The 24543-nt window shown below is 30.5% G+C and overlaps 1 long non-coding RNA gene across 1 annotated transcript in view; it reads right to left on the bottom strand.

Moving 5' to 3' along the window:
- Positions 1-2183: 2183 nt before the first annotated feature.
- LOC142331454 (uncharacterized) overlaps positions 2184-24543 on the bottom strand; it is a 35615-nt gene continuing 13255 nt past the window's right edge. Inside the window, exons 3-4 of the long non-coding RNA XR_012757999.1 lie at positions 4944-4998; positions 2184-2719 (exon numbers count right to left, since the gene is read on the bottom strand). This is a non-coding gene — a long non-coding RNA (uncharacterized LOC142331454). The remainder of the gene's footprint in view (positions 2720-4943; positions 4999-24543) is intronic.

The following is a 24543-nucleotide window of genomic DNA, read 5'->3' as shown; positions in this document are numbered from 1 at the left end:
GGTATTTTTGTAGAGAATTCCTGATAATATATTGCTGTAAAAATAATTATAAAATAATTCTATATTTTCTAAAAGATTATAATTAGGGTATTAATAAATTTTTACACAAAATAAAGGTGAATAATTTGATAATTTGTAGTTTCTTCATAATGTCATTACCATGACCACATAAGTGATGACTTACAAAGATTTTTATTTTTTTTCAGTTTCAAGTATATAAGGTTTTTTTTAAACTACAGTAGCGTGCAAATAATTCCAAACACAGGGATTTTTTTTATATCTATGTTGTGGCTACACTGATTGATCACACCCATTTTTTAAGTTATCTGTGTAATGTGAGAAGGTTATTGTTCTTTAGTTATTTAGTAATTTTCATGTTACAGTTTTTTGTGAAAGTTTATTTCCTCTTTTATTACAAAATCATATTTCCGTATTTTTTGTTCCGTGTGTCTTGAATATAGGTTTATACCTATGTATAAACCTATATTAATTTTTTGGCTTATTCGCAATATCAAATGCCGTCCAATTAAAAATTAAAGAACAAATAAACTTCACCTACAATCGTCAATAAAAATAAATAAATCCTTGCCATTTAATTAGAAAAATTAGTAAGTCAAAAAATTAAAATTTAATTTTTGTCATATTATATTATTTTTATCTCCTGATGATTGTTTGAAATAAACCGAAAGATCTCTAGAAAACATATCTTTTTTGCAGGTAACGAGGGTATAAAACTTTTAATTATTTTTTATTTTATTAAATAATGTGTTTGCATTAAATAATTAATTGCATTTAAATAATTTGCATGTTACTGTATGGTGTTATCATGGTTTAATTCAGTTTTACCCACACAATAAGTTTTTATTTTTGTTTTTTTATTGGATCAGTGCAACTTCTTCATACTTATGTGCCCCAAATAATAGAAGTTTCTATAAGCATAATAATCAGCAAAAAAGGCGGATTTTTATGTTTCATTCTTTTTAATTACTATTATAAATTATACTTACCTGAAAGTGAGCCAAAGGACATAACATAAAACATTTATCCACAAATAATTTGATAGATATCCATAGAAAAAACATGTTTCTAGAAAAAAAAAATGAAAATTAGATTATTATTAACAAATTCATACTTTATAACAATTATGATTTAGTATATACACTATTTTTTTTTTTTTTTAATTCCAATTTTATAATAATTTTAATTCAATTATATATAAAATTATGTATTAGAATGTATTATTTTTTATATTAATTAAATACGACTTCATGATTTAAATATAAATTCAATTAAACATACATTAGGAATTATAATGATTTGTATTATTAAAATTTTCATATTATTGGATTAAATTTTCACGAACATTTTACACGAAACAATCTTGGGTCTTCGTTAATCTTAACAAATAAATTAATTTTTGTTAGATGCGTAAGATAATGGCAACAATTTTTTTTTCTTAATTTTTTTACTAGGGAAAGACGAATTCTGATTCAAATATTGGAGCTTTATTACCATTGAAGGAACATAACCCACCGTTTTCAGTCTGAAAAATCAACTGCAATCACTTCAATATGACTCGAAATTATATAATTTTAATGAATGGATCTATTTTCATTTAATTTTATTATTACAACTTCGGGTACAATACACACGTATTTTAATGAGAAAGACGGTATAATAATAAAACGTATAATAATTATTAATAATAAAACGATAGGTGAAAAGATGCCAGATTCAGGTAATAAACCCGAGTATCAATTAACTACCAACCAGGGTTATCACCATACCAAAAGGCTGATCAACAATGAATTTATACAAACCGTTTTTATTGACAGGCGCTAAAAAGTATAAATAATTATACAACGACTTACAAAAATAAATATAAAACGACTTAATATTCAGAACGAAAACATTTCTAATAAAACTATCAGTACAGACATTCTCTTTAGGTTAAACTCACAATACGAACTTGGAATAGAGCGGATAGTAATTCGTTTAGCGATATTGGATATATGATCGATATATATTGAAGCTACGAAAATGATAGCCAATTTGATATCGTATGATAGAACCAATTTTTTCCTGTAATTACTGTCTAACTTGTAATTTTGTCTAATACTTTTAATAAAAATTTATATAATTTAATTTTTTCAGAATGGCTTAAGTTTTTTTTAGATTTGACGTGGTTTTATGTTAGACATAATACATTCCCTAATAATATTAGTGATTATCTTTCAATAATTTCTGCGAAATTTGCTTGCAGTTAAAAACACAATATATATTTAGTACAATTAAAAATTATTCAAATTTTACCGCAATCGTACAAATTACTTTCAGCAGTAATCTAAATTAAGACTTTGCCACTATTTAATACATAAAATCCTTGAATATCAGTTTCTCTTAAACGGATTGTTTAATCGAACAGAACGCATGTGTGAGGGAATAATTTATCCTCTCCCCCTACTTATCGGTTAACCTGTACATTTTCTTCCTTGCTGCTAGATTTTTCTAATTAAATGGCAAGCGTTTATTTATTTTTATTGACGATTGTAGGTGAAGTTTATTTGTTCTTTAATTTTTAATTGAACGGCATTTGATATTGCGAATAAGTCAACCGCCAAGGCGGTAAGCTTAGTTAGATTGAAAAGAACAGTTTCATGTGCGAGCTGCCGAAGTACAAGTAGGATGACCGGGAGTGTCTTAACATCGAAGAGTGGAACTGAAAAGAAATTTTTTAGCCGAGATATATTATTTGACAACATAAAAATTATAAATATATTATTATTTACGCTTTATTTTACAAAATCTTTAATAAATAAACGATTACTTGGAAAATTTTACCTGTACTACATTGTGATATAGTATGAGTATGATTAAATGGTAAATAATGAAATAAGTCCAGTTATGAATTAATTTTTAAAGTATAACTATACACCTAACCTGTTTGTATGTACAAAGTGGACACAAAGTCCCATTTCATATAAAGAAATAAACATGAATTTTTTGTCATAAATTTATGTAATGCTTTTACAAACAAAACTACTTTAAATTACGGTCCACATGCACTCCTCCATTGTCCGCAAATAATTTTATCAGTTGCAAAGTATATTTGAAGATTCTCTGCCATGTTGAAGGATCAAAATCATAAAAACAGTCTCTTACAGTAGTTTTCAGTTCATCAACTTTCTTTAATCACAAATGGGTATTTTTTCTTTGATTATGATCCAACGGGTGTTGTCACAGGTTGTTAGGTCTGGATTTGTAGACAGCCACTGAATGTTGGTGTCCCTACTGATCCACTGTCTTTCAAATGTTTATTTTAAATGTCTCTTACCGACTGACTGTTATGAGCTGAAGTTACATCTTGCTTTAAAGTGGCAGTTAATTCCCTACTAATCAAATCTAATTGGTAATGAAATGCTGTTAACACTTGTTTAAAAAAAGGATGATTCTATCAAATGCATTTTAGATATTGCAACCTACATCATTATATGTAGTGGGTGTTCTGTGGTTTTCTCATTAAGGTGGGGATTTTCTATGCACCAAAAATACACATTCTGAGATCTATTAATAAGGTAAATCAATAAGATAAATTCGTAAGGTAAACTCATCTGAAAAACTGCATTTTGTGACTGAAAATTAGGAAAATGCCTCACAAGAGTTTTACAATAAATTTCCCTTAAAATCGTGTCCTGGTCAGAATGCACATTAACATGGTTTAAACAACAGGATCATTTTTCATTATTTTCTGAAATATTGATTGAAGAATGTTTAACTCTTAGTACATTTTTATGGTAGTACTTAAAAGAAGGACATAAACAGGACTTCTTAACAATGTAAGAGCTATTCAATCAGCTAAAAGGATGTCCAGATTGTTTCAAATCAAAGACTGATGCAGAGGGAAAGATTTTTTCTTATTTTTTATGGAGCTTCCTTAGCAAAACAATGAATGAGTCTTATGTTTTATACTTTTCATTTGCATATTTATGCTTATGCACAAAGATTAGCAAGAAGTATTTCTTCAATAGAATTGAAAGAATTTTGCAATGAATTAAACAGCTTAATTTTACCATTTTCATTTAACACTACAAATCAAAATTCTTACTGATCATGATACAGTACAGTTTAGATAATTTTTTTATTATACACAGTTTTATTTATAAATATATTTACTGATGTATTGTGAATTAATTAAACCCCACCCAAAAAAAAATTACATCATGCCTTAAATACTTTACTGATATTGAGAATTATTTATTTAGCTATATGGATATAAATTAGGCAAACTGCTATTAAAAATTATTCAGATAATATCAAGAGTAGAAAAGAATTTGAGGTAAGATGGAGTAACATATAATTTCCAAAACTAATAATATGACCGTCATAATGTAACATACTGAAGTTTCCAATAAAAAGTCAATTCTTAATCACAGAATATCTGGTAAATGTTGTTTAATTATAAAATACTAGTTTTATTAATATATTATTTTAATTTAATACTTGAATTTATTTAAATTTTATTTTGAATACTTAACCTACTATAAAGAATCCTTCTTTTAAATCAAATCTTGGGAGCAAAGTGCAAAATATGTTATTACTGTAGGCCCCCATATGAAAAATATACGTAAAGTATACAAATAACATAAGCAGATTGTAATGCAACTCAGAATGGTGGGAATTTTTTGTATGTAAACAATACACACAGTGCTAGAACAAGTTCTACATTTCCTGCTGGTTAATATATATACATTTATATAAGTTATCAGACTTAATGTAAATATACTGCATTTTTTTTAGAAAGCACTAATACAGCATTACTAAGACTTATCGATGCTAAAAAAATCAATTAAAACTAGATCCTTTCCCTGTAAATATATAAAAAATTGATAAATTAAGAGATACAAACTATTTTAATTATTATAAAATAAAAATTATTATCTTACCTGTAATACTATGAAATAAGCCCTTTACTTCTGAATTCATGTTCATAAAAATAAACTGAAATGTAAAATAAAAAACTGCACTTATCACTTGACACATTAAACACTTTCCAAATAAATTATCTAATTCTAGTATAAAAAAATATGTTAAAAATGTGATACAAAGAAGTGGTAATGTTACAAATACTGTAAGATAATTCCATTTAGAAAAATACGGTACTATATTAAGAAAATTCAGCATTTTATCCAAGGTATTTATTTCATTTAAATTTCTGTATAAAAAAACCATAATTGTCTGAGATTTTTCATACCATTCCAAACAATAATTATTAATATTTAATATATAATTATTCGCATTTTTTAATGATATACTTCCATTATTAAATATATGATTTATTAAATCGGTTTGTTCCACTAATGATTTATTTGTTTTCTGATAAATTGTTACAAAATGATTATCCACATTATCGCTTGGAAAAATAAAATCTGTTCGTGTATTTAACAACAGAGAAATGTACTTATTTATTTGAATATCTTTATCACTATAAAAACAAATACCATTTCTGTTCACTGAATAGCCATCAGGGCAACATTTTTGTAAACAAATTTTTATTAAACATATACAACCAAATATTCTTCCATTAACAGAAAATGTAATTTCTTTTGGATAGAGTAATATCATCTGATAAAATACTACCGTTCAAAAATTCTTCCCCTTTTTTTAATTCCTTGCTTTTTATTATTTCACATGGATAATTATTCATTTGTCCTTCAATTGCAACCGTTATCGTTGATAAAATTATAAAAAATCTATTATACATTTTCCCAAAAACACAATTTTTTACACATTACACTTTAATTTTTTACATAAAAGAATTAAACTTATATGATTCTTAATAAAATAAAGTATATAAAGTAATAATATTACACTGATAGACTATAATTTATATAAAAATGAAATGAAATAAAGATATATATTAAAAAATATATGTATAAATAATCGTGGGAAGTGTAATAGATAAAGATTAATAAAATTTAACAATTGCTTTGTTTAAATTCCTATAATATCAGTCTACATCAGTTTCCTGAATACATTTATCTTGTGATTTGATAGTATAAGTATAGTAATGTAAATTTTTTTAAAAGAAAAAATTACTACTATCTTTTAACACGATAACAGTACAAAAAACAATTAGTTAAAATGTTATTTATTCCATGAAAACATTGCAGCATGTCAACTTGAATATACGTGGAAATTAATTCAGTCATGCAAACATTTAATTACGTAAAACTGCTGATCATTTTACTCATATTGAGAAATATTTCAATACTGTGACCATGAACCTTTTACAAATATGTGAATCTTGTTTAAAAATTTATATATATTAATATTAAAGGGTTGTTCAATAATTTTTTTTGTCTTCAGCCATTTGACTAGTTTGATGAAGCTCTCTAAGATTCCCTATTTAGTGCCAGTCGTTTCATTTTGGTATACCCTCTATGTCCTACATCCCTAACAGTTTGTTTTACATATTCCAAACATTGCCTGCCTGCACAATTTTTCCTATCTACCTGTCCCTCCAATATCAAAGCGACTATTAGACTTAAGATGTGGCCTATAAGTCTATCTCTTCTTTTAGCTATAATTTTACAAATGCTTCTTTCTTCATCAATTTGCCACAACACCTCTTCATTTATCACTTTATCCACCCATCTGATTTTTAATGTTCTCCTATAGCACTGCATTTCAAAAGCTTCTAATCTTTTCTTCTCAGGTACCCTAATTGTTCAAGTTTCACTTCCATATAAAGAAAGTTATACTCCAAATATTTTTGAAAGTACATATTATTATGTATTTTTAAAAATGCTTTCTTGATGTTTAAATTAATCTTTGATATAAGCAAATTATATTTCTGACTGAAAGCTCATCTCTCTGTGTTATTTGGCATTTTATACTGCTCCTGCTTTGTCCATTATTAGCAATTCTACTTCCCAAAATAACAAAATTCTTCTACCTCCAAAGTCTTTCCTCGTCCTACTTTTATATCCAGTGGTCCAACTACTTTATTTCTTCTACATTACTTTCGTTTTGTTCTTATTTTTTTCATGTGGTAGTTCTTGTATAGGACTTTATACATGCCATTTATCATTTCTTCTAAATCTTTTTTACTCTCAACTACAATTACTATATCATCAGTAAATCATAGCATCTTTATCTCTTCACTTTGTACTGTTACTCCAGATCTAAACTGTTCTTTAACATCATTAACTGCTTCTATGTAAAGATTAAAAAGTAACAGGGAAAGCAAACATCCTTGTCCGACTCCCTTTTTTATTTCTGCTTCTTTCTTATGCTCTTCGATTATTACTGTTGCAGGTTGGTTCCTGTAAATGTTAGCAATTGTTCTGTCTCTATAATTGAACCCTAAATTTTTTAAAATGCTGAACATTTTTTTCCATTAATTATATAATAATTTCTACTTACCAACTATTTTTATTATTATGTCCGAGCACTTTTATTATTACGTAAATTATTATTTTTATTATTATGAAATAACAATTGAGAGCTTTATACTGACATGACGGGTAACGTCGACATTATTTTTACTTTTTGACGATCAATTGTTGTATTTATGGTTTTTTGTTTTTAAAATTCAAAATTCATTTAATATATTAATCTGTGAAGGAAATAATTACAATGCACAACACGTAAATGTTCCTGATGATGGATTAATATCCGAAAGCGCTTGGACATAATAATAAAAATAGTTGGTAAGAGAAAATTATTATATAATTAATATATAAACAATTTCAACCGGCCATGATTTATAATAAAATTCATTTTATTTCACTCTACATTCAATAATTAAAGAAACAAATGACTCAAAAAAAGAATACTATGAAAAATATGTCATATTTAATTTAATAATAGGTATCACAAATAAAGAAACATCAACGTTTCTACTTGTAGCATCATAACTAACCACATTTCTAACAAGCACCACTCAAATTTTTTTGATTAAATTAAAATGCTCAATTTCAAGTCAAAATAAAAATCCCCAAAGTAGTTTTTTTAGATTTTTGAGCCACAAAATTTTATACATAGGCGTATAAATATATAAATAATTATTTATCAAAGTTACAGAACAGCTAATAAAAAAATAAAGATAATATTACTTATATAAAAAATAATTTAGGAATTTTAAATGTAAGTAATAATAATAATAATAAGGGAATTGATATAAAGGGAAAATATTATACTTGTACTAATAAATATAGATTTATTAATTAACAAACTGAATTTGATAATGAATTGATAAATTTGGTGGACCTGATATAACAATTAAATGATTTGATAATCCCACTCTGTATCATAACGTACCATGGTGCAATATGTCAATATTATATTCACTCTGACATTGTTAATATTTTTTAAAAGTAATATTTTATTTTAATTTTTTTAAATGTATATATTTTTTAAAGTAATATTTTTAATTTTCACATTTTAACTCTGTGTATTTTCTAAATAAGTCTTCTAATGATGGAGCTAATGCTGTGAAAGTACTTCAGATAAGTAGGTAAATGTTCTACTTTTTTATGAACTGTATCTGGCGGTATAAAAATATTATTAGTATATATTAATATATAAATAAGTATGTAAGGAAAGCACGATTAAATGAATGGTATTTTTGTATTCCTCATACCTCAAAACATAAAGAAAATTATTTTCACCACCCACTCCCACCATGTGACTGATAGTAATACTGTACTTTTCTTCGAAAATCTATATTTAGGTACTTATCCCATCTTTCTAATTCAGTAACAAAGAACTGTTCACCTCAGTGTCTGAGCCATTCTTGGATTGCTCACTGTTGCTGTATTCAGTCCCAAAAAAAAAATTTGATGGTACAAAACAGAGTCTAGGTGTTTTAGTTAAGGTTTCAGTGTTTAAGGTTTTGAGTGTTATAGTTAGATTTTAGTTAATTAAAAGATTAATGACACTTTTATACACATTCTGACTAATATATATTAGTCAACCGGATAATGGCTACAGAGATATGGATAACATTAATGATACTTTTACAAGTAATGCATTAACTTATGCATTATTAAAAAAAAAAAAAAAAATTAATTTATGAAATAATTAAATCATTGCAGAAAATGTTTCTTTTCCTCATTTTTGTGGTCAGTATATATCAGACCCTTTTGTCAGGTTTCCTGCTTAAAATGATATGAATATCAATATAATTCTTGACATAAACAACATAAATAATATTTATTCACCTGTGGTTTATATGCGTAAATACAAAAACTTCCAATTACTAATTTGCTACAATTATTATTTTTAATCGGCTGAAATAAAAGGAATACAAAAAGCTGGCAAAGTATTACATCTCTTTTCTGACTACTACAATCAAGTCATACAGTGACTTGAACTTTGCACAATTGTTCATTGCAAAATCTTTCCAGCTTTGCTGGAAAATCTTTTTATAAAACAGTAACAAATATAGTAACACGATTAGGAATCCAATTTTTAAATCAATTTAAACCAAAAAATATATGAAAATTTAGTATAATAAGGCATAGTAATGTATTTTAAAGCGTTTCAAATGGATACAGTTTTTTATCCTTTAACATCTCATATGCGTTTTTCTCATAAAACTTGATAATTCTTAACATGTAATTTTTTGTTTTTTGTTTCCTACCAAAGGAAATAAAGATTAAAAATGCCACTGCAAACATTCCAAATCTGTATAGGTCCTTTTAATATTGAACTTTATGAAATTCTACTTCTACATCACTATCAAATAACTTCAATAGATATCCTTTGCTTTTTCTCTTTAATTTGAAACTATTGAGGCTATTGTAAATGTGAATTGTTGACCATTGTAATAAGAACATATCCACCGGTGTCCTACATTTGATGATATAATCTGCTTCAAATATAAAATTTTTACGTTGGCTTCCCATTTTCTGCGGGATAAATATTCTTCGCTATTTGTATAAGATATGTTTCTTGTGATAGAAAATATATTTTTTAACGATATTCTGGAATACAGATACGTGATTGCAAGTTAAACGATAAAAGAGAGAGACAAAAATTATGAACAGAATATATACATTTTTAAGAGGCGAGGAATAAATTTTAAGAAAAAGTTTTCTACATACAGATGCAGCTTAACAAATTTACTTCACTAAAGTTGTCTCTTAATTTAACATGCCTTCGATAGAGGCCAAAATATGAAAAAGAGAATTTTCAAAAAAACTTTTCTGCATTTTACATCCAGGTTCTATAATTTTTTAAAGATTGTAAAAATTTGTTGATAGCTCAATATATGAAGTATAAACTTTAAAAAAATTCTTGAAAAATATTTAAGCCGAAGGGAGAGAGAGCAAAAGACTAAATAAACATATATTTAAATTTTAAGAGGTGAGAGATGATTTGTTGAAAACAAGTTTTTTGGATTATATAAGATGTATGTGCGTGCACACACAATATATATATATATATATATATATATATATATATATATATATATATATAATCCAAAAAAATTGTTAACACCGCTCAGCGTCGGTAAAACTGTCACGGTCATACCTCCCGCCACAACTGCAACCAGCTCGGGAACACTAACCCCGTACTCCACAGGGAGCTCCTAAACAAAACCATTACCCCGTTGGCTTATGTAAGTGAGGGTACCAAAATATCATGTCGTTGGACGTGTACATAGATGTTATTACGCGGACGTGGGGTTGGGTTGTGTCCGGATCATTACTATTATAATTATGAATTTTTAATGCCTGTGCAAGTTCTCTGTCTTCATCGGCACAGTCACTTTCACTACCAACGTAAATTTTTCAGAGCGCTAGGGCTGACATTTTCGAGATATTTGCGATTTTCATCCAAAAATTCGGATCCGGTTAAAAAGCACTATTTTCCCAAAACTTCGGTCGCTACTGTACAGAATTTATAGTAGTAACTGTACACTCTAATAAATATTTAATTTGTTTATAAAACAAAGCGTGTTATCATGTAGCTCCAGTGGGTTGTTACAATAGATAGAGCCCTACATTTTGGTAAAATTATGTATTTCAAACGTGCAAATTTTAGATCCAAATTTACCGAAACAGGCTAGGTTATCTTTCACTAAGAAAATATGCATGTAAACGAGGTTGCATAAGTTCAAGGGGCATTTTTTTCAATTGGCAACTTATGGGCATTTTAACGACTTGAAAATATTGCTAAAATGTGTTGTCATATGGAGTAAACCTGTATGCAAATTTCAAAACGAATGGATAAGCGGAAGTGGTTCAAAATTCGACTGAATGGTTCCGTACCATGAATCTCATATACATAGTCCAAGACCGAGTTAATATACGAGTGGTATAAAAATATAGCGAAATTCGATTTTTTAAGCTGAGAAATATAACGAGTTTATAAATTCAAACGTGTAAGGTATATGAAGGATGGCCAAAGTAAAATGTACTGGATATTTGAAAATATTTTAAAGAAGACGAATCCATATGTTTTTACAAATTTCAAAAACAATTACCCGTTCTCTATATGTGAGAGATTCCTTGAAACAATACAATTCGTTAAACTGAATGTAACGAATTTCAAAATTGAAATTCATGTCCTTTTTACTGCTTACTTTTGTTGATACTACTCCTTAGTGGCGTTTTCTCAGTCGACCGTTCAAGGGAGAACGAACGTGGGATAGATAATTAATTAATCCTTTCTTTTTCTAAAAGGGGTTTCCTTGGTTTCCTGGCAATACTTCTACTATGAAAGTCAGTAAACGAGTGCTCTTAGCTCGTGGTTTGAACGTTAAGATCAACACAAAGGTCAAGTAAGGACAATTGACTTTAAAGGACCGGAGTGTGGAGAGGAGGAAAGCCCCCTGGCACGTCTACTTTAGATGTCCACGTTTCAGGGAAGAACGAAAGGAGTTATTAGATACCCTGGGCTATGGAAATATGTTTCAGCCGGAAGACACTCAGAATATTAATGAGCGGAGAGGAAGAGTGGACTGCCGTGGATCGATATGCTAGAAGGTAACAGACAAGCTCCGTCTATGGGCGTAATTGGCTAATGAGCGTAAGGAACGCTACATATCCAACGTAAATAACTTATTGACATCAGAACGAAAGCAGTAGATTGAAGACCGAAGCCTTGCGTCTTGGCAGATCAGGTGGGACGAATCCCCCACAAATCGCTACACGCATGGTATACTTCCTATAGTGTCTGATTTAGGTGTGATTGGATGGGTCTCCCCCAATCGGTATGTCACACAATTAGGTTTCGTTTGGTGAATTCGAGACAATGCTCGGATTGCGATACTGATGATACAGTGGACCACATCGTCTACGTCTGTCCACCACACGAGGTCGAATGTTCACGAGCTGTTAGGGAACTTGAGAGAATACATTCCTTTCTGGATCTCCGTATTAACTGGATGATCTGCGAGGAGTGGTTCATAATGGCTGGTTTTCTTCGCGCCCTTACGGTGTGTAGGCCTAGGCGTTGGATTGGTTGGAGCTAGGCGCATTGGCATCGTGCAACGATTAAATTGGTGATGTTTGTGATTCGATTTCGGACTCCCGCTGGTGGTGGCGGCCGCACTGCCGGTGTATGGTAACCCGTACGACTGATCGGGAGCGTGGCTTCGTTCCCCCGGTGAATTAACAAAAATGAATTTTATTCTGGAAAAAAGTATAAAATATATTGGTATTTTCAATAATTTTATAGGAATTGCCTAATATTTATATTGCATCTAGATACGTTATTTGTATAAATAGTAAATGTTATATATATTTACTGAATGGACAAGTTTTTTCTTGCACTTCGCTACCTTTAATGGTCTGCTGAAAATAAGTACAAATGAATATCTCCCACAACTCCTAGGAACTATCAAATTTTAGTGTTTGATGTATCGAATACTTTAATTATTATTGCTGAAACAGTGAGAAAGATAATAAAAATTAGTTATTACTTTTGCTAGCTTTTTTTCACTAAATTATTTAGTTTAATTTTTAACAAAAAGTAACTATTATTTCAGTTAACTTCACTGGTATATATTGAAATTATCCTCATTTACTGATACTAATAAGCAGATACTGAAATTTAGTTGAATAATAAGTTTCTTTTACTTAAATTTGTCATTAATTACGAGGTCATTGTTTAGTTACCAGTAATTATACAGAAAACATTTACAAATTACTAAAATAGCTGTCTTTATGTGCATTTGTAACGTAAAAAAACACGGAAAAATCAGTAGTGACCATTATAAGAAAATTTTTCATTTTGATAAAATATTAGGTGAGTTTTTGACAAATTTGTTTTACCTGATACAGATGAAACTAGAGGATGTGGTTTAAAAGTACAACAAAAAATTTTTGTTGGGAAATTTTTCCCAGGTATTTGTCACATCCAAAATTTCAGTGTATGTAGAAGTACTGTTACAAAAACATTCATTTAGGTCACAGCAACTGAAAACCATTTCAATCTCTCTATCTGCTAGGTAAGTTGGTTATTCTACAGAATGGTAAAACAATTTATGGTGATTTTTTATTGTAGATCTTGGGGTGTAATAGACACAGATGACCTCTACATGTAATTAAGCCCGGCAGTGATAATAATAAAGAAAAATATTCAAATCTTGTAAAGAATAAGCCATGTTAGTTTTTAGTAAGTCTTCCAGCATAATATCAGTTGACCATTTTACTGACTGATAAATTCAATAATATGGTCATATTTTTTACTTAAATATGTTAAAATTAAAAGATTAGGTTATTGAAAGAGGTTACTCAAAATAGAAATTAATCCCTTTTATTAACTACAAATCATTCTGTTAATTAATAGCAGTTCTGTTTGAGTAGAGAATTATAATGTGTACGCCAAGGTACAGTGTAATATTATTCACATAGGTTCAACAGGTACCAACGTCCATGCTCATTTACATTTACTTGTGATACACGTTTTTCTCGAGTTTGCTCAGGAATGTAATTATTAGAAGAAAATAGGAGACATGCATTATGTGGATGAGTACTTCAGTAGGAGACTGAGCTTTTTATTTAATTAAAGTGTTATAAAACAAAGTCCCTAGAAATTATTAATAGCCTTTCCCTTTAATCACACAAATATCAAGGTCACAATAAATCTTCTGGTTTTCACAATGAGGTATATCCAAAATGAAACCAAATTTTTCAAAACTATTTTTTATTACTTATTTAATTGGACTTATCCTCCCTCAAAGTAAATAACTACTCCCGCCATTTTTTCTACGTTTAATGCAATCTGATAATTGTTTCATGATTAGCATGCAGGGCCCACAGCAAAATGTTCTTTAATCTCTTCTACCATCTAAAATTAATTACTTTCACGGTGGCATTTATTTTTGGAGGTAGCAAGTACTAAATTAAATGAACATAGGGGCTGAGATACAACAACAGCATTATCAAAAGTTGTTGAATAAAGGTCACTAAAAGCAAGAGAGGATTGTCATAATGCTGACCCCATGCTTTGTTTCATTTTCAAAGTTTCCTTCAATTGCTGCAATACTTCCAAGTAAACTGTTTTTCTGTTACAAACATGTAACCATGTTATGATTTACTCATAATCACTGAAACATTTTCATTCAAACAGTTTATTACATTTGCGAGAATTTGTTAAGATTGAGGCATATCACTATTAACATCATATATGGTTCATAGTATCTTCTAAGTCTCTTGCAACACTTTCATCACGTTCTATAAGTATCTTGCCCGGTTTGAAGCAAAATTTCACAAGAAGTTGCTCTTCAAAAATATTCATCTTTTTTTTACACAAAAAAAAATGTAAAACCTTATTCAGATAGTTGCGTACTGGAAATGAAACAGAATTACATGATAAACAAAATATTATTTGTAAAGAATCCGGTAATAAAATAAAAATAAAAATAGTATATTATCTGTTTATAACAACACACCACCAATAGTGGAATAATGAGTATCAATACAATGACATGGAGTAACAAATGTTTGGTTTCTTTTCAGATGATCTTGTAATAATAATCAATGATCCAATAGACATCTAGCTTAAAACCCATGAAATATTTTGGAAAATACAGATTTAAAGACAAAGGGATAATGGAATGAATGAGAAAGTGATTTGACAATAAACAATACTAAAATATCTATCTTAAAACATTCTTTAGTTTCTAGATTAAGGATGCCCACTCTATTCACAATTTGTTGGCGTACTGAATTATGTATATCCAGGATGACAGCAACATATGAATGATTAATCAAACCGGCATAAAACAGTTGGAATTATTTATAATTCCTACTATTAAAGAACCAGCCTAAACAGTAGATACGTATGGAAAACCTTCCCTCACCCATTCCCAGAAATGTGTTATTATAAAAGTATCAGATTGAAATATAAATCATTTTTTCTATATAGGATTATTAATTAATTAGAAAACTACAAAAAAAGTTTTTATCGGAGGAAAGAAGCAATAAATTATTCAACTATTCATGCTTCACCATAATTTTCTCTTGAAAACACAAAGTTGCTACTAACATGAAACATCCTTTTTCAAAAACTAATTCAGTTTGTTATTTGTATATGTAAATGCATATTTCTTTCATTCTGGTTTGGTTTAAATGCATGTATTATATGTAATCAATTTGTTTAATATTACAGAATAAAACACATTAGACCCTGTAAAGGTTGAACTAAAGGAATAGTATTTGAACCTGGTCTGCTCATTATATCTGTTAAATAGTAATTATTGATAAATGATTAGAAAATTGGTAATTACCAGTAGCACTTTTAGTAAAAGCTATTTTAAGTAAAACAACACAGTCATTAATGTTTCATGTGGTGCTACTCTTATGTATAAGCAATGGTAACTTCGAACAAAGTTGTTTGGTGTTCTCACAAAATTGTTGAAATGACGAAAGCTCTGTCCCCCATTTACTTTTAGATGTAGTAGGCAATGGAGATAACATTTAAATATTTGCGTTGTATTATATTTTATTTGAGTACCTACTCAAATAGAAAAACGGCATTTATTTATTTAAATAAATAAATGCATACAAGGATAACATAAATAAATAGACTTAAATAATTAGCTGTACGGTTTTGTAACATGTCCATTATAATTATTAAATATTTTCGAACAAATTTGTGTTATAACAAAACAAATATTGTTTAATAATTCTGATTAAATTAAAATATGCACTCAGAAACATATCTAAGCACAAACCAAGGAAACAAAATGAACTGTTCTGGCATTTGCCTTTCAACCAAGGGAAACCATGATGAGAACATTGACTACACTTAATTTGTTCCTTTTTACAACTTTTAAAACAGTCATTTTTTGATTCATCAATTTTTAAGTTTAAAAAAAAATTTTAATTCACAATGTTTTTTGCTCATTGGAAAAAAAAAAAATTACAATTTCTTTTAAACCGATAAACTGACAACCCCTTGTATCTATCTGTATAATTTACAGCTAAAAACACCTGGTAAGAATTTCAACTTGATATCTTTATTGGTTAATGAGGAAACTGGTTATTTATTTGTAAAGATATAGTTTTGAGAAAATTAAAGAAGTACATTGCATATATGCAAGTTAGATTAAGCTACTGTATGCAAACTAACCATATTTTTAGATAATTACTGATGCAGTTTATTTTGTACGGTGAAAAAGCTTTCGTGTTATCGTCCGCAACAAATATATTATAGAGGCATCATGCACAGATGTCCTCTCCGATGGAGATTAACATATGTATAATAATGATATGTTTCTTGTTTCACATGAATATGATGTAAACATTTACATAACCAAAGATCAGGGTGAATAAGTTGCTACTTTACAGTAGCTGCTATTTAATATAATATAGCAAGTGGAATGTTTTCGAATTGTTGGAAGGAACTTCTACTTCTACGAGGGTTATTTTTTTTCAAGGTCCGATCAGTCGAAAAATAAAAACCCGCGCAAAATTCGGATGAACCTTTGCACATATGTGTTGCATAGTGTCTCTAGTATGGCCTTCAATCATGCCACTTCGTTTAGTTCTGAACACCCAGCTAGCACGTAAACATATTTACAACAATGCAATCTCCTGCAAAGTGTAAAGTGCGTGCGGTAATTCAATTTCTTCAGGCTGAGGGGTGTAATGCAGCTGAAATTCATCAAGAAAAAGTAATGTGTACGGTGAAACTTCAATGAGTGACAGCAAAGTGCGACAATGGTGCAGGAACTTTAAAGCAGGACGTACAGATGTTCATGATGCAGACGGTCAGGGAAGGAAGCGAGCATCAACCGATGATCTCGTTGAGCGAGTGGATGAGGCAATTCGAGAAAATCGTCAGTTCACAATTTCTGTATTGAGCGATTCGTTTCCTGAAATTTCAAGGTCAGCTCTCTACACCATTTAGAGTGAGAGACTTCAGTACCGCAAACTGTGTGCAAGATGGGTTCCCAAGATGCTGTCCGACCATCACAAAACAATGAGAATGGATGCCTCCCTAACGTTTCTCCAGCGCTACTACAATGAAGGAGAAGATGTTTTGAACAAAATTGTCACAAGGGGACGAGACATGGGTCCATTTCGAAACTGAAGAAACAAAAGAACAATCCAAAAAGTGGATGCATTCTCATTCTCCCCGTAAACCAAAGACGTTCAAGCGAACCTTCGCCAACAGAAAGTGTATGGCTACTGTGTTCTGGCCCGGAATGGAGTTCTCTTGGTGGAATTCATCTTGGTGGAACGTGACACGACCATCATTGCAGCCTCATACTGCGTGACTCTTCAACGTCTACGAAGGGCAATTCAGAATAAGCGGAGAGGAATGTTGTCATCAGGCATTGTCTTTCTCCATGACAATGCTTGGCTGTACACTGCAGCTGTAACAAAGAAGCTGCTGCAGCGTTTTCGTTGGGAAGTGTTTGATCACCCACCATACAGCCTGGACTTGACTCCATCCGATTTTCACCTCTTTGCTCACATGAAACGCTGGCTAGGAGGACAACATTTTGGTACAGACATCGAGCTGCAGACCAGCGTAGAAACACGGCTGAAAACACAGGCAGCTCCGTTCTATGATGAGGGTATTGGAAAGTTGGTACCACACTACGACAAATGTCTAAATCGGAGTGGCGACTATGTAGAGAAATAGCGTAACTATGTAAGTACTTGTTACAAATAAAAATTTTTTTATTTTCACGTGGTTTTAATTTCGTGACCGATCGGACCTTGAAAAAAAAATAACCCTCGTATAATAAACAAACAATAAAATTATTCTAATAATTGACATCATGTTTCCATAATGTATTACTTCCATACTTTAGAATCCTTATTATAACTAATGAATCAAGTTTCCAAACAACAAAAGTATATTAAATGTAAAACACCATAAATTAATATTTTATTTTATATTGAATAAAAAAAAAAGTGCATTAAATGTACTACAATACAATGATTTTTAAGGTAATTTTAGCTTAATTTTAAATTGTTTTACAAGTTAATAACTAATATCAAATTAAGAATCTTAATAATTGGAATATACATTTTTTTACATAAATTTTATGATTTGTTTTAAATTTTATGATTTTTCTTTTAAATTTGAGATTCAATTGTCACATTTGGCTTCAGAAAATTTGCTTTCAAATGCTTCTTCAGTACTGAAAATAAAAAAAAAATTAAAATTTTTTAAATAAATAATTAAATTATTATTAATTAATAAATAATTAAATTATTTTTAATTTTAAATTTTTATAAGAATATACAAAACTTACTTAACTTTTTATCAAAATACCAATTAATTAATTATTTTATGTAATTGTAATTGTAATTTTATGTAATTGTTTTTTTAAGTATTAATTATTTTATTTTAATTAATTTTTTTATAATTATTCTTAACTTTTTAAGAATATACAAAACTTTCTCCATGACAATGCTCAGCCGCACACTGCAGCTGTAAAAAAGAAGCGCCTGTATGCAGCGTTTTCGTTGGGAAGTGTTTGATCACCCACCATACAGTCCAGACTTGGCTCCACCCAAGTAAAGAATATTTTTATGTAAATACCAATTTTAAATAGTAATAAGAAATTAAATACAAACAACAAAAAATCTGTAACATCATCAGAAATTACCCTGTAATCAAATCAACTTGGCACTGCACGGCATGATTTTAAAAACTTGTTGAAATAAGAATTTCTTCATAGAATTTACTAGAAAACCATCGCAATTCCTAACCCATCATATTACAACAGTATCTTGGTTATAATAAATACTCTTTTCTTTTATGTGCGGATTTATACCTCATTCCTGTATTTCGATCCTAATGTCAACTTACATTTTACTCTACGATTCATTCCAACCCTGGAATAAATTGATGAATGTGATGTATTAGAATTCCTTAAATCAACAATCAATAAAAAAAAAAATTAATAATAGTGTCAGTTGTTATCTGGGCATCCCAACCCTGTAGGGGGAAGACATGCACCTTGTGACGTTACCGGTCGCCATACCACACCCTCTGTTCCAAGCCCTGAGGGGCTTTACTGGTTGTCATCTTTAGACTCTCTAAGTGATTACATCTTACAGTAATCAACCAGGCCTCGGTCAGGATGCCACCGACGTAAATGTCTTGGCAGACACTTATATCAGTAATATACAAATCAAATTTTGCATTCACATGGGCCTCAAACAGACATTTTCACATCCGACCTAACATGATTCCCTCAAACTAACAGAAACCATGAACCTGCGTCTAGTCCAAATTTGACAGCACCATACGTGATTGTGAATGCCTCAAAAAATGAACGAGTTGAAAGTTAAATCAGTACTACACTCATACCAATCAAAATTATGTTTTACACAACATAGAAATTAAGACCTACACCAAAATATGCCGACCAAATTAAGTCACCTAACAAGGGGAACGTAACCTCATTCCAGTTTGCGCAGGAGCCGGGGACAGACCCCCGCACCACCACCCGATCCCATCATGGAGTCTTGTGTGGCATTATCAAATCACAATCAGGACCGCTACCAAAAGAACGAAGCCACTCCCCCGGTCTCACAAGGTACCATACCCTGGCAGCGCAGCCACCCCTGCCAGCAGGAGCCCAAAATCAAATCATAAACAATATCAATATAACTATGGCACGATGCCAATGCGCCTACCTCCAACCAATCCAATGCCTAGGCCAGAACCCTAGCCACCCAGGATCCTGCCGTGATCAAATACCTCGACTAAACTCCTCTGTAGACCTACACACCAACCCTGTCTGTTTACTATGGTGTCTGAATGTGTATGAGGGCATATTCCCCCCTTCCAAAAGTAATCCACACCAGCTGTTCCAAGAAGGGTGGGTAGCCAGGAGTGGTTTATTCGATAGTGCGCAGGAACACATACGCATTTCATAACAACTTGCGGAACCTGTTAGTGAGCCTGAAACTGCTCAGGCGCCCATAAATGAGGTTTCTCCACCTTTTAAAAAAAAAACAAAGAAAATGGCGTGAAGAAAACCAGCCACTATAGAACACTCCTGCGGATCATCAAGTTAATACGGAGATCCAGAAAGGAATGTACTCTCTCCCTAACAGCTTGTGAATGTTCAACCTCATATCAGGACAGACATACAGAATGTGCTCCACTGTATCATCAGTCCCACAATCCGGGCATTGACTCGAAACCACCAAATGAAACCTAGCCAAACTCGCCCGAAAAGCACAATGCCCAGAAAGAAACTATGTGATATACTGATTGGGAGAAACCCATCTAATAGCACCTGCAACAGACACCACAGGATGCATGTAGTGACCTTTGTGGGGTTCGTCCCACCTGACCTGCCAAGACGCAAGGCCCCAGTCTTCAATCTCCTGCTTTCGTTCTGATGTCAATAAGTTATTTACCTTGGAAATGCAGCGTTCCTTACGATATCTATTGGTTTGACCCTGGCTATAACACAGACTGCCTCCCATGAGACTGTTCTATACCGCCTATAACAGCCAGAAAGAGGAGTCGCTGCAGCAAAATGTCTGCAAAACACCTAAAATCCAAGCAGTGTGCCCAGACAGGTGCAGAATATAGCATAATTGCCTCACTGACACCACACCTTTGTAAAGGACACACATGGTATGGTAATTCAACCCCCAATCAGGATGAATGATTATGGATTCCATAAAAAGCATCGGCTTTTTTGCTACATACTGTAGATGTTCCTTGAACTGAAAATTCTCATCAAGGATCACACCCTACTTTTGAGCCATAATGCACCAAATGGGGAGACCAGCCATCTGAACCCTGTTATCTGGGAGAACAACACCAGTAGTAACCAAAAATGATCAAAAGTGGTACTGTTTAGAAATACATTACTATAGTTGCTCGTTTATAAAATGTTGCTTGTCTTAACAAATTTATAGTAATATTCATTTCTATTGCCACCTGTTGACAAAAACAACGCACATTAAAATTACAAATAAAAGTACTTTTTCTTTAATTATGTTTTGTGCTTTTCAGTGAGATAATTTCATACTTATGTTTCTAATCTTTCCTTGTCCATAACAGAAAGGATTACAATATTCTGGTTTTCTAATCCTGAAGAGGTTTGTATTATTTATGCCCTCTATTTTTTAAGGTGATAGATGTGTGTGTGAATTTATTATAATTGATCTTATAAGAGAATAGATAAGTATGAAAGCAAAGAATAGGTATTATTAGTACTTTTATAAATAATAAATTATCATGAGAAAAAGTTCATTACTAATGAAATTTTGTTGATATTGCTAAAAATTATAATGTGCTATCTTGTTATAAAACAAAATGCAATTTCACTAACCTGATTTTTTTTCAAATGAAACACTTCATTTTTCACCTCCCAATATAAATTTTGTTTCACAAAGGAGAATAAATAAATAAAGTTTCTTAGACCCAAGTTGCTTAAATATTGATAAATTTTTATGCCTGTAAAACACAAAGAAAAGTTAAATTAGAATGATTGGACGTTAAAAATAGAATAATCTTAAATGTTAAATATATTTATCTATTTTAAGCAAGCAAATTAATTATGTTTTTCTTTATTCTTAATCACTTAACATACACGATTTGGCATCCATGCAACAAGTATACTAAACTTTTTTTTTACTTTTTAATCATGAAACCATAATATTATTGATTAATGAGGTCAGTTTTTGTGTTTGAGTCGTTTTTTTACTATTGCCTAAAGATTTTCATTGGGGTTGGTGGGATTGCTTGGACACAGGAGCACTTCAATGTTTCATTCTTCGAAAACATTTTCTACTTTTTTTGTCAGTATGGTATGGTGCCAAATCTCGTTGAAACACTCAGTTACCTTGCAGGAATTGGTTGTGAAATTGTTCACAACCCTTTCTTTCACAATCTTGATAAATCTAACCATTTGCCGCTGATTGAATAATATTTTCAATAAATACCTCGTTACTGTAAGTAAGCATATTTTTTATGTATAATTTACAATAGATTTAGATACATTTTGTTTGTTAAGATATTTATAGTATTAGTAACTTTCATATTGTTTAGGTTAATTATTATTATTATTATTATTATTATTATTATTATGTACATAGTGATATTTAGATTCACAGGTTTAAGTTATATTTTATAACAGAATTGAAATCACTTTAAATAAATTTACTTTTAACAACTTTTTAAGAATTGATTTACTTTACATCCAATAAGAAAACGTCCCAGAGAACCTGGTGTCCTAGAGAGCCAGTGGTTTCTATGGTCAGTGGAAATAGCAAAAATTGGACAAGAATTAAGACAAACCTCAATCTGTATCAACACTGTTAAAATTCCTCTATGTTGAGAATTGTTTTTCCTATTACACAACGTATGATATTTGACTGCATTTTCCCACAAACCACCAAAATGAGGAGATGAAGGAGGAATAAATGACCAACTAATTCCTTGTGATGTACAAAAGGTTTGAATATTTGTTTTAAATTTGTCTGATCTTAAAAGCTGATTCACGTTATACAAAATATTTCTAACAGAATGAAAGTTAGCAGAGTTATCAGAAAATATTTTAGTAGGTATACCTCTACGTGAAATGAATCTTTTGAAGGTGGAAATAAATGATTGTGAAGTCAAATCAGAAACTAATTCTAAATGAATAGTCTTGGTGGCTGCTAAACATATAAAAAGCACTATGTAAGCCTTACTCAATATTTTAGATCTCTGCCTGCCATGATGAATTATAATTGGGCCACTATAATCTACTACACAAGAGTATGTTCAGGAAGGAATCACTCTACCAGGCGGTAACTGCCAAAGCTGTTGGGATTTAGTTTTTGCATCATATCTAAAGCAAATTAAACCCATGAATGATTGACAAAATGATACTTTTTGCATTATCTCTGTTGCAATGAATGATGTGTTAATTAAGACACCACAGTCTTAAATGTTCAGAGTTGACAATTAATTTCGGAATGTTCACACTCAGATGTAAAACGATAGTATGTTTAACGTGATTGTAGGAGAGAACGTTGAAGTCTGCTTCCTACACAGATTAGACCTAAATCATCCAAAAATGAATCTAGTGAACTAAGCTTACTTTGTTTATCAATAACCTGATTGTTTTTAAGATTTTTTATCTCATTATTGAAATACATGGATTGGGATTGACATATAAAAAAGTAAAGAGTATGATCTAACTCGGTACTAAAATAACATTCAGACGGTTTAGATTTAACATTGTGAATGAATCTGAAACAGAAACTAAATGTTCGTAATAAAGTATGTAAAGGTGAAAATCTTTGTGTGCAATCATATACAACATTAGATATACATGTTTTACGCCTTTCTAATAAGCATTCAGGATTTAAATTATCATCATTGAATATAATATTACGATCCGTTGGCCATTAAGAAGTTTATAGCCAATAAGAAGTAATAGCCAAGGAAGACAATGTCACCACAATGACATATCAAGTAACCAGCTTGGTGAAAAAGCTCTAGACAATATGTCTGCTGGATTATCAGAGAATTTTATGTAATGCCAATTGGTAATTAAAGTGTTTCATTGAATGTCAGAAACTATTACATATAAATACTTTCCAATTCGAAGAATGTCCACGAGTACAACAAAGCGCTATGATGGTATCAGAGTATAAGTGTATCTCAACAAAGTGTATCTTTAACACAGTTTGCCTTCACAAATAAACATGAAAGTAATAAACAACCACAGAGTTCAAGTCTGGGTAATATGATTTATTTCAAGGGGCTAATTTTGATTTAGAACAGTAAATTGGATGTAATTACATGGTTGGAGTATAAAGTGCGTATATAAATATAACCACCATAGCCATTAATAGAGGCATCAGAAAATCCATGTAATTTAATAGAATGAATTTTACTATTATTATTAAACTTAATGGATCTACTTATCTTAAATGAGTCAATTATATGTAATTGATTAAACAGTGAAAGCTGTTAATGGTTTAGGTAATATTTTGTCCCAGTCAATTTTGAGTTGTCATAATGACTGCATAAACTGTCTGTAAAAAAATATAATAGGGCCAATGAGTCCTAGAGGATCACAGACACCTGCTGTGATGGAAA

Source organism: Lycorma delicatula, chromosome 10 (genome assembly GCF_047948215.1).
Source record: "Lycorma delicatula isolate Av1 chromosome 10, ASM4794821v1, whole genome shotgun sequence".
NCBI classification, from domain to species: Eukaryota; Metazoa; Arthropoda; class Insecta; order Hemiptera; family Fulgoridae; genus Lycorma; species Lycorma delicatula.
This window is presented reverse-complemented; position numbering and strand designations above follow the sequence as displayed.